The sequence below is a fragment of the Panthera tigris genome, chromosome A2 (genome assembly GCF_018350195.1).
Source record: "Panthera tigris isolate Pti1 chromosome A2, P.tigris_Pti1_mat1.1, whole genome shotgun sequence".
Taxonomy (NCBI): Eukaryota; Metazoa; Chordata; class Mammalia; order Carnivora; family Felidae; genus Panthera; species Panthera tigris.
In genome coordinates this window covers 43541351-43560864 of record NC_056661.1, presented here as the reverse complement: position 1 = coordinate 43560864, position 19514 = coordinate 43541351, and positions in this window count along the sequence as shown.

The window sequence follows — 19514 nt, the reverse complement described above, 5'->3', positions numbered from 1 at the left end:
TCTGAGGTTCTTGGAACATCCTTCATTAAACCACACCAACTATATCTACCATATTGTAATGGGGGGAAAAATCAAGATCGAAGGTATACTCTCCTTTAAGGTGATGGACATCAGGTACAGAGCAAATTCTCTATTGCAAAAGTGTCACTCCTGATAAGACAGGGAAAATGTAGGTGATGAATCCAGTTTGATATCATTCTTTACAAGTCAGGAGTTCAGTTACATCATTTTTCATGAAAAGCTGAGTTGTCTTAAGTCAGTTCCTTTACAATGGTACTGGCTAACCCAGTCACTTGTAACTCCATCACTACGATTGCCTCTTCTTCCTTTTTTTCCCCACCCTAGATATAAGGAAAAGGTGATGGATGACTATAAGCACTGAATCTCTTTACACAAAAGCATTTGAATAGTATTATATTGTTTGTATACACACACATACATTATCCCATTTAGTCTGATTTAATGGAGACTGCTTGGAGCTGGCATGGATTACACATCCATGATAAACCTTATATGATAACCAGAGAGAATTTGAGAGAATTTTCATTAACTTTTTTAATGTATAATTATTTCAGTGAGAAAGAAAGTAGTGACAATATGCATCCTTATCTATTATTACAAATTTTGAATAACTATTTGCTAGGATGAGTGATAAAGTCATAGTGAGTAATTTCATAAGTGAATTCAGCATAAGTTATACATGTGAATTTGCAAAATTCATCTAATTTCTCATACCTTTTTAAACTTTCATGTTAAAAAAAAAAGTTTTCCCTGACTCAATGGTTAAAGAAGATGTTTGGATTAAAGAATGACCATGTATGATGAAATAAGTGTAAGTCAAACATAATAACAAAGTCAGAAAGTCTTCACACAGGAGGTACCATCTGAACCAGATGTTGAAGGATAAGCACAATTTATACAGATGTAGACATGTAGAAAGGGGATTTCAGGCAGACAGAACAGTCTATGCAAAGGCACAAAAAGGAATGATAGGAACGGGTAAAGGGGAAATTTAAGCAGCTGGGTGTGAATTAGGCTGGAGGGTATATTCAGAAGGAATGAGGGAGTTAGACATCAGATAGGTAGACAGATTGTTGCTTTATCTCATGCCTACTATTTTAGGCTATTTTAACAAATTGTGTTCAAACGTTATTTTCTTTTTAATTAATTAGGTTTTTAAAAGTTTATTTATCTGTTTTGTGAGAGACACACAGAGGGTGAGCAGGAGAAAGACAGAGAGATAGAGAATCTTACGCAGGTTCTGTGCTGTCAGCACAAAGCCCAACACTGGGCTCAAACCCACAAAACTGTGAGATCATGACCTGAGCTGAAATCAAGAGTTGGATGCTAGACTGACTGAGCTACCCCAGTGCCCTTTTAATTAATTGGCTTTACATTGAGTCATCTGTAATTCCAATCTTATGGTGATGATGATGACGATGTGTGTGCGTGTGTGCATGTGTGTGTTTTCTACAGCTAGCACTTTTGTTTCATACAATTTAAAGATGTAAAAAAAATGCTATAGCAAAGTAGCTATAGGCAGCATATAGCTACATTTTGCTTTCTTTTTAAGTTCAATCTGACAATCATTGCCTTTTAATTTTTACATTTTGTCCATTTATATTTACTATAATTTATATTTACTATATATGGCAAGCCTGGGTTTCAATATACTATATCTTGCTTTTTGTTTTCTATATGTAACATCTGCTTTTAATCTACTTTTTCTCTTTTATTGTTTTGTTTTATATTTAGTATAAAAGAAATATTTTATAGTAAAAATTTTTTATAACTCCATTTTATTTGGATGGATTAATAATACATTGCTTTGGAGTTTACAGTATACATTTTAATGAGTCTATGTTTAAGTAATATTATAGCACTTCAGCATATTATTTAAGAAATACAATGATATATTGAAGAACTTAAAAATTCAACACCCAAAGAAACAATTAATACAATTAAAAATTTGACAGAATGCATGAACATTTTCCAAAAGTAAACATAGACAGCCAACAGACACTTGAAAAGATGCTCAACATCACTTATCACCAGGGAAATGCAAATCAAAACTTCAATGAGATATTACCTCACACCTGTCAGAATGGCTGAAATCAACAACACAAGACACGAGGGGTGTTGGCAAAGATGTGGAGAAAAAGGAACCCTCGTGCACTGTTGTTCAGAATGCAAACTGGTGCAGTCAATGTGGAAAACAGTATGGAGGTTCCAATGTGGAAAATAGAACCACGAACTTGTTGGGATGAGCACTGCGTATTGTATGGAAGCCAATCTGACATAAATTTCATATTGAAAAGAAAAAAACAACCAGAACTACGATCCAGCAATAACACTACTGGGTATTTACCCAAAGAATACAAAAAAAAAAAAAAAAACCCAAAAAAACAAACAAAAAACACCCTTCAAAGGGATACATGCACCAATGTTTATAGCAGCAATATTTACAATAGCTAAGATATGGAAGCAGCCCAAGTGTCCACCAATTGATGAATGGATAAAGAAGAAGTGATATACCATACATATATATATATATATATATATATATATATATATATATATATACACATATATATATATACACACACTATATATAGTGACATACTATATATATGTACATATATATACACATAATATTATTATATTATCTATATATTAATGGAATATTATCCAGGCATAGAAAAGAATGAAATCTCACCATTTGCAATGATATGATGAAGCTAGAGACTATTATGCCAGGCAAAATCAGTCAGTCAGAAAAAGACAAATATTATATGATTTCACTCATATGTGGAATTTAAGAAAACAAATGAGCAAATGGAAAAAAGAGAGAGACAAACCAAGAAACAGACTCTTAACTATAGAGAACAAACTGATGGTTACCAGAAGGAACGGGGATATGGGTTAAATAGTTGATGTGGATTAAGGAATGTGCTTGTTGTGATGAATACCAGGTAATATGTGGAATTGCTCAATCACTATATTGTACACCTGAAACTAATAAAACTGCATGTTAACTAAGTGGAATTAATAATAATGCAAAACACACAATGGTAGATTTTCTTTACCACTCTGTGCTATTGTTTACCTATTTTACTTTGTCATATTTTATAAATCTCACTACATTGTTATTTTTGCCTTAAAAAGTCATCTTTTCAATAGCCTTTAAAAATAAAGAAAATATAATACATTTACGTACAAATTTCCCATTTGCATTGCTTTTCATTTCTCTGTGAAGACCAAGATTTCTACATGGCTGCCATTCCCTCCTGCCTCTAGGACTTACTTCAACAGTTCTTTTAATGCATGTCTGCTGGTGGTAAATGCTTTCTGCATATTTATACCTGAGGAGTCTTTATTTCATTTTCGTTATTGAAAGATATTCCTGCTCTGTATAGAATTCTAGGTTGACAGACTTTTTCTTTCAGTACTTAGATATTCCTCCAATGTCTTATGACTTTTGTTTCTTCTGAGAACTCTTCTGGCATTCTTATCTTTGCTTGTCTTTATGTACTGTGTATATTTTTTTTCTCAGACTGCTGATAAGATATTCTCTTTATCACTGTTCTCCAGAAATTTGTTTCTGATGTGCACTGGTGTACTTTTCTTTATATGTCACATCCTTGGGTCTTGTTGTGACTCTTAGATCTGTGTGCTTATAGTTTTTATCAAATGTTGAAAATTTCAATCACTAATATAATTTTCTTTTTCTGTTGCTCTTTCTCCTCATTCTCCTTCAGGAATATAATTACACATACGCTAGGCCATGTGAAGTTACCCCAACATCAGTGATGGTGTGTTTACTTTTTAGCTTCTCTCTTGTTCATTTTAAGCAGTGGCTATTTCTACATCTACATTTCACTGAGCTATTAATCTCTTCCTGGTATCCTTGTACTTCCAGCTCCATTTCCTCAACTCAAGGTATCCACCGGACTCTGCCTTAGTTTCCTCCTCCCTTACTGCTAGGTGTACACACTCCATATAGTCAACTGCTTCAATTCGGAACACACTTCTCACTCTGTCAGGGGTTGCTACCCTGCAGTGAAAATGTTTAATGCAGGAAATAGTTGTTTCACATTTTGCCAAGTTTTCTAGTTGCTTTAGGTAGAATGGTAAATATCTTAGCTGAAAGTGAGGTACTCTTTAAAACCCACTTAAAATACACAAATTGGTTAACATTAAAAGGATAAAAAAACAGAGATCATCCTTAAATTAATCAACACAAAACTGGAGGGTTTATATTGGTATCAAGCCAAATAGATTTCAGAACAAAAATATTACCTGGGATAAAGAGGGTTATTGGATTATGATAAAAAAATCAATTCTGTACGATGATGTAACAATCCAAATATTTATATATTTGGGTTGGAAATAACCCAAATCTCAACAACAGTTGATGGGATATTACTCACAACAAATGAATGAACTATTAATACACAGAACAGCAATGGATTTCTTTTTTTTTTTTTTAAATAAAGCACGGTAAGGAAGCTACATAGTTGAAGTGGGGGGAGAGGGATGCCGTTTTAATTAATTTTTTTCAACGTTTTTTATTTATTTTTGGGACAGAGAGAGACAGAGCATGAACGGGGGAGGGGCAGAGAGAGAGAGGGAGACACAGAATCGGAAACAGGCTCCAGGCTCCGAGCCATCAGCCCAGAGCCTGACGCGGGGCTCGAACTCACAGACCGCGAGATCGTGACCTGGCTGAAGTCGGACGCTTAACCGACTGCGCCACCCAGGCGCCCCAACAGCAATGGATTTCAAAATCATTTAATTTTGAAATAAGTTCAAAATTATTTCATTTTGAAATAAGTTCAAAATTATTATTTCAAATTAATTATGTTGAGTGTAAAAAGCCAGGCCAGCAACTCCAACACATTCTATTATCCCATTTACAGGAAATCCTAGATATGAAAACTAATCTTTAGTGACAGAAAACATACCAGTGTTTGTCTGATGATCTGTGGGGAGGGCAAAGGAGAGAGTGACAAGTGACAGTAAGGGGAACATACTGTTATGTTCATTATCTTAATTGCAGTGATGATTTATGTCTGTATGCATATATCAAAACCTCTCAAGTTTTATACTTTACATATGGAGCCACTTACTGATTTTTATTAATCACAGCTCAGTCAACCAGACCAAAAGCTTAAAACAGGTATGTGAACAGATTCAGAATTTCATCTCTCTTTGTATTGTCTCCCATCTCAGCTCCCTATCAGTAATGCTAATAATTCAGAATCATTATAAGGAAACACTTCAATCACTCATTCAACAAATATTTGTTAGTTCCTGTAATGGACCAGTCTGCACTAGGAGGTCTCTAGACTCATTAAGATTACATTTTGTTGGGACAGAAAGACAGAAGTAAAAATAGAAATAATTGCAATGAATGCCATCTAGAGTACAGAAATAGAGAATAAGAGAGACTTACATTAGAATGATCAGCAAGAGACTTCCCTGGGTCTTCTACTTCTCTGAGTCGAGTTGAGGTCTGATGTTTGAGGACTCATATACCAAAGATAATGGAAAAGAAAAATCCATGTATAAGGCTAGAGAGTATTAAGGCTTGCCAAGGAGAATAAGCTAGGCTTTTTTTCCAGAAAATGAGAGAAGGTCATTGTGACTCTTCCTCTAGCAGCAACACCTACAAGATCTTGATTCCATGCTAATTATTTCACTGTAATTTTGCAGACTGGGCCTTCCTCTCAGAGGGGTCCTAAGTATCTTCAGCAACCATTTATAATGTATTCCAAAGCATACATTCCAAGCTTAAGTCACTGTGAAAAACTGGTGGTGGGGGAGGAAGATCTTAGAGCTTTGAAATATCAATAAAGCCACATATGTTGGATGAGAAAAAAATCTTGTTTAATATCATTTTTGCTCTACCTGGTTTATAATATCAATTTAAAATGAGAACAAAGATTATCTAATTACACCAAAGTTCCTCTGGGATGAATTCTACTCTTATGTAGGGCATCAGAGCCAATACAAAAAGGATGGATGGATGGATGGATGGGTGGAAGGGAGGAAGGAGGGAAGGAAGGAGGGAAGGAAGGAAGGAAGGAAGGAAAGGGGAAGGAACATCAAGGATAGGATTAAAGGAACAAATTTACTTTGAAATACATGTTTCAATATTGCCCATACTACCCATCATTACCTCTTCAAGAAGTGCTAGAAGGTGACAATAATATAAAAATAGCAGTCTATCTATACTCCTTGTCAACGGGAAGGATGCATCAAGAACACTGAAAATATCAGCACTTGTGTTCTCACTAGAATAATCACATATTCTTCATTTGTGAATGTGTTCTAGCAAAGATGAGGATGCTAAAACTGTTTGCCAATATTATAAAGTACAAGTCAAGGATGCCAAGTGACTATTAACTAACATAAAGCAATCAATAAAGTCCAAAGGTTGCCTTCAAGGAATGGAAGTAATGGTTACAAATATGTGACCCAGCTGCTAGGAAGCAGGATCTGCAAGACCAGCGGACTGGCCTCCAGACCAACACAGAGATTAATAAAACTGAGAAATGTTTCTGGAGAGAAACACAATGATAAGGTGAGTAATTTCTAAAAAGTTCCTAATGTTCTTTCATTTGGTAAAAATTAATCTTAAATGTTTTCCAAATCGAAAGCTAGTGAACTGTATTGAGAAGGCAATTATTAAGGGAGAAATCTCTAACATAGCCATCCATGTTGCCTTGCCTTGAAGTTTCTCTTAAGGGCTAGTGCCTAAGAGCCTCTGTTCTGTTAGCTTAGCTGGGATAGCAGTTTGGAATTAAACAGCTAACTTGGTAGGACCCGTTACTCAGTGGGTCAACAGGACAGTGATCGTCAATCCAAAGTGGTCAAACACAGTATTGGCTTGTATTATTCAAACAACTCCCGCTGTACACAAAAGTAGAAACCCCAGCACAGCTCATGTCAAAAAGTAAAAAAGAACCAGTTAGATTATCCCCACTATTAAAACAAGCCTAGATGATTATGACCATGATGAAGAACCATACAGAAGCCAGATAGTTCTGGATTCATCAGTGAACCTTGGACAAGTCAGATTAAATCAAACATACCTGTTTCACCTTTAAAATGAGGCCACATTTTCCTACTTTACAGTTATAGTGTGAGGATTAAATAAGATAAATAATATAAAAGGACAGTGTACATTGTAAAGCCCACACAGATGTTAGCTATTGCTATGGCAATATAGCCAGGATGGCACAGTGTTCTGTTTGTCATCGTATTACCGTGAGGAAAGGTTCTGGCTCAGAATAAATTTGGACGGCGACATAGTTTAAGTCAACCAGTACAGTGGCAGAAAAACAACAGCTGGTTGTCGATATTAGTCTCTTTCACTGTTTTCTTCAGCACTGGTTTCTATCACAGATAATATAGCCCCTAATTATCAAACAGCATGTGGCTTGGAAGGGCTCAGTGGTTTGTGAAATAAAAACCTTCCTGAAGACTCACCATGGTCATAAGCTCAAATGGATCCAGAGGGGCTTGTCAAGAGGCAATGCATGCTTTAATAACTTTTTAATTTGCTTTTTTTTCTCAAAAGAACTGGATTCTTGTGTCTCATTGAGCAAGTAAGACTCTGAAAAGAAATGTGGCCATACACATACAGATGCATATTAAGAGATAAAGGGAAAAAAAAGACATAAAGGGAGCACCTGGGTGGCTCAGTTAAACATCAGACTCTTCATTTCAGCTAAGGACATTGTCTCATGATACATGAGCGGGAGCCCCACGATGGGCTCCGTGTGGATCCTGCTTCAGATTCTCTCTCTCCCTCCCCCACCCCTTCTCTCTGCCCCTCCCATGCTCTCTCTCTCTCAAAATAAATAAATAAACTTAAAAAAAGTAGAGAGAGATAAAGAAACCTGTCAAGGTGAGCTATAAGTAGTGAATCATGGCAAGAAAACTTAGACTGGGCTCCTGGGATTGAGACCTAAAAGAAATCATGCTGTGGGCAATTATGCATTTTTATGTAATTGGAAACCCTATCAAAGCTTTAGCACTATAACATTTTTGAGGCTACAAAAGATATTTTGCCTTAACCAGAATTCCTGTGATATTGGGAGATACAGATGAGAACTGATAGAAGGGCTGGGCTAGTCCCCATCATAATTCAATACCTGGTATTTGCCCCTGCATATTCTTTCCAGGAAATTTGTGTTGCTAAATACCCATCTCAACGAAAGAAAGCTTAGGTGATTTTTATGTATCACATTTCACTCATTGAAACACATTTTGAGCACCTGATATGCCTAGGATCCTGGGCTTTTTATGCTTTATCCAGGAGTTACAAAGACACCAATGTGTATATGGTATCCCACAATAAAAGCAGATATAGGATATCATAGTAGGCTTTAGAAGAAGAGATCATTTCTAACATAATTTCTACTGTTACTTTTTCTTGGGTGCACAGCTAACCAATGTGGAGTCAGGGTATAAATCTTACATTGTGGCTCAATCCATGTGCCTAACTACTAAGTTATACTGCTTCTCAAGTATTCTAAAGAATACTATAGACTGAACCATTTATAGCATCATCCCCATATAGATGCCATGGCCAAGCATAGCTACAAAATAAGTCAGAAAGTTACTCATAAAAAAATTCATATAAATATAACTTTCTGGTAGGAAGGCTATTCATCAAAGAGGAACCAATGAAAATATAACACTTAAATTTACCAGCATCTGGCTAATTATCCAAGAGAAGCCATACCTCAAAGATGCTATGAGGTTAAAATCAGCATTGCCTCTTTCCAGCTGTGTGCCTTGTGATAGGACAATGATTCAAGCTTCAGTTTGCTGTTATTTAACATGCGGGAACAACACTTTAGTTAACTAAGTAAAGTACAATATATATGGAAGATATAAGTAAATAATTTTAATATAAGATATAAAAGGCTAAAGACAGAAAGGTACAAATAAAGTGATACTATAGTCTAATACCAGCTGGTATGGGTCTGTCTCAAATTGCAGGTAATAAGAAATACCCAGATAAAGGTGACTTTAAAATAAAGTTTCACTCTTCCTATGTAACAGGAAGTCTGGAGGAAGATGGTTGGGTGGCATAATAATGGTAGGACTCTGAATGGACTTTCCTGAGATGGTCTCAACATCCCCATCAGAGTGGCAAGTTGGCTACAGAAAATCCCTATGACCGTATCTCAGTCGTACAACTAAAGAAGTAAGGAATGGAAGGGACTTTCCTTATGTATGCTAATATTACCATGGAAGAAATTCTTTCCTAGCAGACTTTTCCTCATGGTGCGAGACTTTTCCTTTTTGGTGTGTTGGCCAAAAACTGGTCACAAAGGTAGATACCATAGTGATAAAGAATAAAATCCTTCTTGTCTTTAAACTGGCCTTATTCTCAATGAACAAAGGTGGAATAACAGCTGTTGGCGATGCCAGCAAAGCTCAGACACAGGAAGGAGCTTTCCTGAAACAGCAAATTGCAGAGGCAAGGCATAGATGGAGAACTATGGAGTAGGCTCGTGGTAGTAGTAGTACTCAGGAAGATAAATGTATTGGTTTAACTGCAGCGTCTGTAACTTGAAAGGAAATAACAGAATGAGATTTTTGTTTTTTTCTTTCAGTTACCAATTCCCAAGTTGTTTCTATTCATAGGAGGTATAGTTGTACCTATAGTCTGATTGTTGAAGACCTTAAATGCAAGGTGAAATGATTGTGCTGTAAATACAACATTTAAAGTTTGAAAATACCGAGAATCCTAAATACTAGGGCATAAATGTCAGCTGACTGATGCCAACATGTCTACAGCAATTAGTGACAGATTGATGACAAGAATCAAAGAAAAAAATGAGCAAGAAGGCTAGTATGTATTTATAAACCTCTATTTTCTCTGAAGAGCTAAAATTCCCTAAACGTCCTCAGTGTGCTGACATATTACACAGGACTGAGCCGTGGGGCACACATTGTATAAACATGCTCTCCAGTGCTTTATGCTATACTTCCCTTTCCTGTTGTTTCCTGGAAACCAGCTGGCTTTCTGCATCCCATGGGGACCAAACTGTACCTGTGACTGCGGCTAGGCATTTTGTATATTCATGAACTTTGTCTCAGGGAGGACCAACATAAGAGATACATTTGTACAAATCTACCCATACTACCAGAAAAAGTAAAAGGATCTTGACTACATTGATGATAGAGTATCATTTTTACCATATATATGTTGTGAGTTCACATACCTCATTTGTCTTGTGCCTTCCTATATATTTCTACAGCCTAGAAGGCAAAAAGCACATAGTAGGAAGCCAGGCGGTGAATGATAATTATTTTATTAAGAGATCTATTTACTAGTTATTAGTTTCCCATTCTGATATTTTAAAGGATAGATAATTGCACTGAATAATTATCTCAAAATGAGCCAATGTCTGGGAGTCTGGAGGTATGTGTCCTTTTCCTAGATCTAAAACTAATTCTTTGGGACCTGCAAATTAACTTTCATGGACCCCAAAGTCCTCATCTATCAAATAAGGATATTTGACCCGTGGTTTCTGCATTAGCTTAATTTCAGCAAACAGGTAATATTTATAAGGACATAAAGAGGTCCCACAACACTCCAGGACAGAATTCCAACAGGGCTTCTGAAAACAACTAAACCAAGGGAAACCAACTAAACCTTGGGAAAACTCAGCAAACAGTATCTCTTGTTTGAACATTTGTTTCGTTTCTCTCGTATTTGTTGATCTGCCCTATCTGATTCTGAATATGATAAGGTGCTAGCACCTACAAAGATAGATTTATTCACTGAGTCCAAATTCAGAAAATGTTTAGGAAAGGTATTATAGTCACATCTAACTTGAATTAATTATCTATATGAACATCAAAAATGAGGGCTCAGAAGATGGATGATGATAAATTGCATGAAATGGGAGGATGGACTCCACTTGTGCCTTAGGAATGCACAGTCACCAACAAGGCAGGGGTTGTTACAAGCTAAGACTGGAACACAATAAGGTCTCCTAACCCTAGTAGTTGAGACTACAGTATAGACTTCTTGTGTGCAACCTTCATCAGCTGGCACTGCAATGCTGTCCTGAGCATCAGAGAAAACTGAAAGGAAAGATATCTGACAAATAAGAATTTATAACCTGAAGTTGAAACAGTGTAAGCACAGAGATTGGTATACTTTTGATTATCAAGTAAATGAGCCATGGCATTAAATAATCGAAAATATCTGATAATGCAGAGATGATACCTATTTGTCTCAGGGAATGCATTAATTTTTTCTAGGAAATAGATTTAGTCATTTAAGTGTTTTTTCAGGCTAATATTAAAATTAGTCTGCATTCCCTAAGCACATATCAATTGCTGGAACAGAGAGTGGGATCAGATGTGTGCTGGGAGGCAAAAAGAAAATCAGTCTGAGATTAACCAGTTCTGAATAATTCATAGATGGGTAATTGAGATATGAGTGACAACTGGCAATTGACTGACAAATAACCTTTGCAGGTATTTATAAAATTTCTGTTAAGAGCACAAGATATATTTTAAATGGTAAAGTACATGGTGACATTTTCCCCACTTAAAACACATTGTATTTGTCAGGGTTCTCCAGAGAAAGAGAACTGATAGGATAGGATATACACACATCTCTCTGTCTCTGTCTCTGTCTCTGTCAGTCTGTCTGTCTCTACATATTTTTTAAAAAGAGATGGAGATACATTAGAGAGAGATTTATTATGAGAAATTGGCTTATTTGATTATGGAGGCTACAAAGTCCATGATCTTTCATCTGTGGGATGGAGACCCAGGAAGGCAATGGTATAATTCAGTCCAAGTTGGAAGGCCTGAGGACCAGGGGAGCCCATGGTGTAAATCCCAGGGTCAGGGCAGGAGAAGATGAGATGATGCCCCAGCTCAAGTAGTGAGGCAGGGAAAAAAGGAACTAATACTTCTTTCTTCCGCCTTTCATTCTGTTCAAGCCCTCAATGGGTTGGAAGATGCCCACCCACGTTGGAGAAGACAGTCTACTGAGTGAAATGTAAATCTCATCTGGAAACACGTTCACAGACACACTCAGAAATAATGTTTAATCTGGGAATCCCATGGTAATCAAGTTGACATATAAAATTAATCATTACACTTATGGTCCCAGTCTTCTAACACCAATTAAACCAGAGGTTGGATAATTTGCTGGTATGTTCAGAAGTGTAGGGCATTTGGCAAACTTTAAGCCTTATGTGACTTGGTTTTGTTTTATGTTGTGGAAGTTTTTCAATAGGATTGTAAAGTCATTTTAGGGATTGTATTAGTTTACTAGGGCTGCCATAACAAAGTAGCACAAATCAGATGGCTTAAACAGCAGAAATTTATAGTCTTGCAGTTCTGGAGTCCAGACATCTTGAAATCAAGGTATGGGCAGGGACAGTCCCTGCTGAGCACGATAAGACAATCTGTTCTGTGATTCTCTTCTTGGCTTCCAGATGTCCTTCTCCTTGTATCTCCTAACATCTTCTTCCCTTTATGTGACTCTCTCTGTATTCCCAAATGTCCTCTTTTTATAAGGACAGCAGTGACAATGGATTAGGTCCTATCCTAATGACCTCATTTCAGTGTGATTATTCCTTTCAGGACTCAATTTCCAAATAAGATCACATCTGGAAATAGTAGAGTTTGGGATCCCAATATATGTTCTTTGGACAGACACAATTCAACTTATAACAGAGGCAGTTAATCAAAATCAAAACAAATAATAAAGCAAAACAAATACCCATACAAAGTATGTAGGCCAGTGAAAAATACTATCAAATATTAACTCCATGTGAGGCATGTAGGTAATGTAGGACATATATATACATATTATTATATTTAAACTCTGCCCTCAAAGAGTTTATGTATGTGAAAAGTTAAGCAGTAATACTTAATCTGTAATTGAAGGCAATAAAAGAATTTTTAAAAATGCAACAGGGAAATTCATGTATGATCGACTAATTAAATTTGCAGTAGTGGTTGTCAGAGTTCAGAAAAAGAGAAGTACCCTGTTGACTATGTGATAAGATGTTCCAATGCTTTCAAGTAGGTTACAAGCTTTGTATACATAAGTCTAAAACCTATTTAAGAAATATCCAGCTATCCAATAGTTGATGCTTCTATTATACTGACCTGTTCAGTTTGCTAACCAGTGTCCCACAAGTGCCATGCTTACTTTATTTCTCTGTCTTTGGTCCTATTTAGATTAAGATGTCCTGTTGAATCTCCCCCCATCTCTTCTGTCTTTCCATTTTTTTCATCTTCAAATTCAAATTTGTTCTTTAAACTTAAACCCATAAAGCCCCAAATGATTTTCTATTCACCTATTTTGTGATATGTTGCCCTATATCTGTATTACTGCCTATACCTCCCATTAGAATATTCCAATTATTAGATGATAAAACATGAGAGACTACACTAAATAATGTATCATTACAAGTAAATAGTTCTCCATTTAAGTTGCCTTGAAGTTAAGGATCATGTTTTATTTGTATCTCCAAAGCTTAGCATCCTATTGGTGAAATGATTTAAAAAAAATTTTTTTTAAAATATTCCACATGGGAAACTGAAGAAGTAAAAGTTCCTTCAATTCACAGTCAGATGAAAATTCCACTTTTAATATGTCTTGAAATGGGTCTGGAATTGTCTACATGTTGGTCAGATGAATTAAAGCTGCTATGGCTTGAGAGAGCCCAAGTGCCTACAACTCAAAAGCTCTGGTTACTAATATCCTAGCTATGCATATGCACAAGAATGCCTGCTCTGAGGGAAAATGATACAGTGGTTGGTTTTGTGACCATCATTGTTTTCACTTTCAAGAATAAAGAAAAAGAAGAAAATCTTTGAAAAATTAAAACCTCCTTCCTATAGGAACACCATATGTCTTATCTAGAATCAGATATGTGGTTTGAAATATATTGAGCAAAGGGTTCAGAAGAGGAAAATAAACTTGGTCTGTTGTGATATGTTATACCGATCTAATTCAGCTCCCTTATTTCACAGATAGTGATAATAACTAACATTTAAGGGCCATTCTATATGGCAGGGAGCATGTTGAACACTTTCAGTGGATGAAGAAAATGCTCAGATTTCATGAAGCTATTTGCAAGCATATGATTATATGCAAATGCAACTTTAAGAAGCATTTTCCATTCAAACAGCACTACTTTTTATATAACTGTTAATCATAAATGTAAGAGAGATAATAAACCAGTGAAAAATGCTATCTCATTTTTATGTATCATGAGATTCTATCAATAGAGACTTTCCCTGTGTTTTCCAAGGATCATAAGAAGTTTTCAGTGGAATGGTAAACAGAATGCCAAAAAGTCTACAGAAATGAAATATTGTTTTCTAATTTGCAAGCTACAGAATTTTGTGACTATATATATATTTTAATATTAGCAACTACAGTTTGGAGGTAAAACAGATCAATACATTATAATTTCACCATATATCTCTGCTCTGATGTTTATGTCCTGTTAAATCAGATAATGAATTCATTTCTATATTTAGAGTACGACACAATTAATTTCTCTAAATCGGGAGTTTTATGACTAGAGTATTTTAATGGTGAAACTACAGAAAGAAGGATATTTACAATTTAACAGGATCATCTCAGTGAAGATAACCAAAAAGTACCAGAGGAAATCAGATAATTCCATGCTTCTAGTACAGATTTTTTTGGACAAACTAACTTGTCTCATTCTAAGGTATATACTGATAAAGACAAACTGAGAGACCAAGTCATCAGTAATTGATTGAATCTACAGTTACTCACCCATTCTGTCATCATCATTTTAGAATGCTTAATTGGAACAGGAAAGCTGTCTTGTCTTGAATTACTTTACATAGTATAAACCAGCCAAAGAGTAAAAAATATCTGCTGAAAGCTTATTTAATTGGAAAATATTCCCTTAGAAACAAGAAACTATCTGTCTTTAGAATTCTAAGTATGTTAATGTTATAGATGCTGCAGTAGTAAGGATATGTTTTTGTTGATTTCAAATTATACAGTAAGATATTGGAAATTATAATAAAATCATTCTCTAATATTTTCCTCTTTCATAACCAGTTTAGGTATTAGGTCATAGTGTATTAACGCTTGTTCAATTCTTAGATGGCCATACCAGTTCAAATTAACCTTAGAAAACATACTGAACTTGACCAAGTATATCTGTCATTTGAATACTGAGCCATCAGGATACTGACAGATACATTACTTAGACCTCTTGGAAGTGTGGAGGAATTATTGTATATGAAATTGAGAGCATTTCCTGGATACAGCATTCAAGAAAACAACAATCAAAATAAATTGAAGGAAAGGGCTAAAGGAAGCTCAGATACAGATAAGGCCAAAGCCCACATGATTCCTGAAAAAGTATGTTGTCATTAAAGGCAAGTGTTTCACAGCTTAAACATTTAGGCTTGGGTAAGTGACTTCACCTCTCTTGTTTCCTTACTTGCAAAATGAGGAAATTCAAATGAATCAAAGGAGATTATCTCATGGTTTGAGGAGACCCTTGAGAGTACTCAACCAAACGAAGCTAATATAGATCCACTGTGGGTAGACATTATGGCTCAAGTTAAAGAGAACCTATTACTTGGTTAGATGGCTTGTTCCATGAAGAGATAGTTCTTATAGGTATTAATAACATATTTGAAAGTATTGAAATTTAAAAGATGCTTTCATCTTTTACTTTTGATATTCATCATTTGGATGGATAATCACTTAATATGTTTTAACAAACCCAATCTTTCAAATATGGGCTTGACAACTCAAGTGTCTATCCATAGATGAATGGAAAAAGAAGGAGTAATACAGACAGACAGACAGACACACACACACACACACACTGGAATATTACTCAGCTATAAAAAAAGAAATGTTGCCATTTGCAACGATATGGATGGATTACAGGGTATAATGCTAAGTGAAATAAGTCAGTCAAAGAAAGACAAATACCGTATGATTTCACTCATCTGTGGAATTTAGGAAACAAAACAAGTGAACAAAGAAAAAAAGAAACAAAAAAAGATACTCAAGTATAGAAAACAAACTGGTGGTTATCAGAGGGAGGGTGGGAGGGTGGTTGGGTGAAACGGATAAAGGGGATTAAGACACGCACTGAGTAATATACAGAGTTGTTGAATCACTACACTGTACACCCGAGATTAATACAGCAGTTTACATTAACTATACAGGAATTTGATTGATTTTTAAAAATATGAGCTTGACTCACTGGAGGATCTCTTTAAGGAGCCATTTTCTTGCAACATACAGATAATTGTTGATATGCTTATAAATATATTTGATGGAAAGATTGTGGTGGGGAAAGGAATTAAGAGGGAAATAAAAATCTTAAGTGTAATTTAGAAAAAGCCACTGCTAATTATAAATACATGAGAAATTGAGAAGATACCATTCTGAATGAGATATTTAGAAAATATAAGGTAACATTGTGAGGGTAATGGTTTCAGTTAGTCTAGGAAAACTTCATGGCACGGATGAGTATTTTCCAGTATGTGAATTAGAAAATATTCCATGCAGTGTAATTCTTATGAACTTTGTAATCCTATTGTTAGACTTCAGAAAAAAAAAAATCTGTCAAACGGAGGGAACAAAGTGAAAGCATCTTAAAGTACGATGAAGTTGGAAGGCTGCTGCCATCTTGCTTCTACCTGTTACATCTTACACGACAGAGAAAACTCCATGATTCTCATGGAGGACATCTCAACTTGGTGATCCTTTTCCTTTCCAGAAGGTACTCCAAACAAATGGCATCCTCATCCATTTACTCCACAAATATAAATGTAACACCTTTTATGAGACAGTTCTGTCAGAGACAGTCACCCGTCAAAATGTAAGTCAAAATGTAAGTTACTCCTCTACTGATTACAGTTATGGCTGGTAACTGGCTGTCCAGGCAGAAAGTACATTCCCCAGCCTCCCTTGCATTTAAATGGAGTCTTATGACTATTTCTTGCCAATGGATTGTGAATGAAAGTGGCATTTATCACTATGTCGTGACATGGTTACAATGTATGAATGCCTTCTCTACCCTCTTTTTGTCCTCCTTTATTCTGCCTGAGCACAGAGGACTCCAGAATGGAAGAGAATAAGAGAGTCCCAAGATGGAAAAATATGAGTTCCTAAGTCATTAGATGGAATAAAGCCATATTCTGAGTAGAAACCCTGTATCTGAACTGTGACTCAAGAAATAAGCTTCAATTGAGTTATGTCACTAAAATTTTGATGTTTATTTCTCACATCAGCTTGCATTACTCTAGTTAATATAGAATGGCCCTGGTGAATAAGATGGATAAAAGCTGAGATGAGCAAGAATGGGATAAAAGGTCTAGGTTTTGTTGTAGATTTCTTACTCAGTATTGGACATCATGTCTTAGGATGAATTTTCCAGTATGCAAGTCATTTCATATTATATTTTCTATATCTTTTGTAAAATTTCCAAATCAGCAAATTTTTAAAGTTTAAGCTCTTTTTTTTTTGAACTTTTAAAGGTGAAAATAATTAAACATGTTCCATTTTTTAATGTGTCTTGCTCAGGTTCTACTGAAGTTTCATATGCATAAAAGCACCAGAAAAGAACATGAATTCACACTAGCCTCCCTTTCATTATTTCATCCAGAGAGCATTTGTACCATGAACTCTTCCACTAACTTTGGATTCTTTCCCAGTTTTGCTCTCCTACTAATATTGATCACTAGAACACTCTCCTAATATACTCATTATCAGAGAAGCGCAAAAGATTCTGAAAACAACCCTTAATTGTGTGAGCATTTAAGATTAATTTGGTTTTCATTACTCCATTTTAAATTAGGCTTCATTTTTGCACTAAAAATAGTCATACCTTGATTTCATAACATAACTCATTCACCCCCTTAACGATGTATTTTATTTTTTAATTTTTTTAATGTATGATCTATCAAGAGATCACAAAAGTACAGCAAACGCTATTTAACATCTTATTGGCCATCTGTCATTCTGTGAATGGTAGTCAATAATGATTTGTCAAACAATTAACAAAGTTAATAAATAGTCACAGAGTAACCTATTCTGCCCCCCACCAGTAGTCACTAGTTGGGAATTAATGTGCTGAAACTATTCAGCATCACACCTGATACCCAACCAGATGGAGAGCAAACTTGACATAACAGATGATGATTAATGATAAGGATAATATAATTCACTAATAACATTTTAGATACTGGAAATCCTTTCTCTTCTCTCTCCTCATTAAGTTTGTAAACATGTATCATATGGGAGAGACTAGGCAGAATGGTACAAGCTCTTAGCAGTTTTTGTAAAAACACATATATTAATGTATAAGATAGAACCAAGATCTAAATTATTTGTCAATTCTCATTTGAATCATCCCATGATATGAAAAATTAGAATGCATATTATTATAAAAATTAAAATGTTAACTTTTATCCAAATCACCAGGGAACCAAGCATTCATGTTTGTAAAAAAAAAAAAACCCTCTCTAATGGCATCTTTGAGATATATGTATAAGTGTGTGTGAATATATATAGATGGGGGGTGGAAGGGAAGGAAACAGTGATGGCAGGCAGTATTGCTGATTATTCAGAAACACGGCTTTCAATCAGATTATCTCAGTTCAAATCCAAGTTCTGCCCTCTTTGCTATGACCCTGGGCAAATTATATATACTATTCATCTTCCATAATAAAAAGATTAAGTTAATTAATGAAGATGGCCTGGCACATGAAAAGTATTTAGTGGATACTTTACTATCTAAACTGTTCTTGAACCTTTGCAATGGAGAGAACTTCATTTCTGCACAAGGCAGATGACTCATGACTGACAATGCCAAGTTGTTAGACACTTCCGTCTTATGTTGTATGTAATATTTTATCCTTGTTAATCTATACATATTGACCCATATTCTATCCTTTAGTATAGCAGTTTTCAAAGTGTGATTCTCAGACCAGCAGCTTTAGCATCACCTGGGAGACTTGTGAAAGATATAATTTCTCCAGTCCCCCCCCAAATGACCGTATCAGTCAGGGTTCAACCAGAGAAGTATGTGTGTTTGTATATGTGTATGTATATGTATATGTATGTATATGTGTGTGTATATCTATCTATATAATTTGTACATGTACTTGTATGTTACATATACTACATACAGAGAGAAATTCATTATAGAAGTTGGTTTACACAGTTGTAGGAGTTGGCTAAGCAAATTCAAAGTCCTTAGGGCAGTCCTTAGTTAGGAATGGAAGATCACAAATAGGCTGGTAACCCAGGGGCATGGGATGAAGTTATTGCCCACAGTGGGAGTTTTATTCTCTGTGTCTCTGTGTCCTTGTCTTTCTCTTTCTTCTCCTCTCTGTCTCTCTGTCCATCTCAGGTCTAAAGGCTCTTTGAGGACTTACAGCTAAGTAGGTCAGGCCCACCCAAAATAATCTCCCTAATTCAGTCATCTAATTAG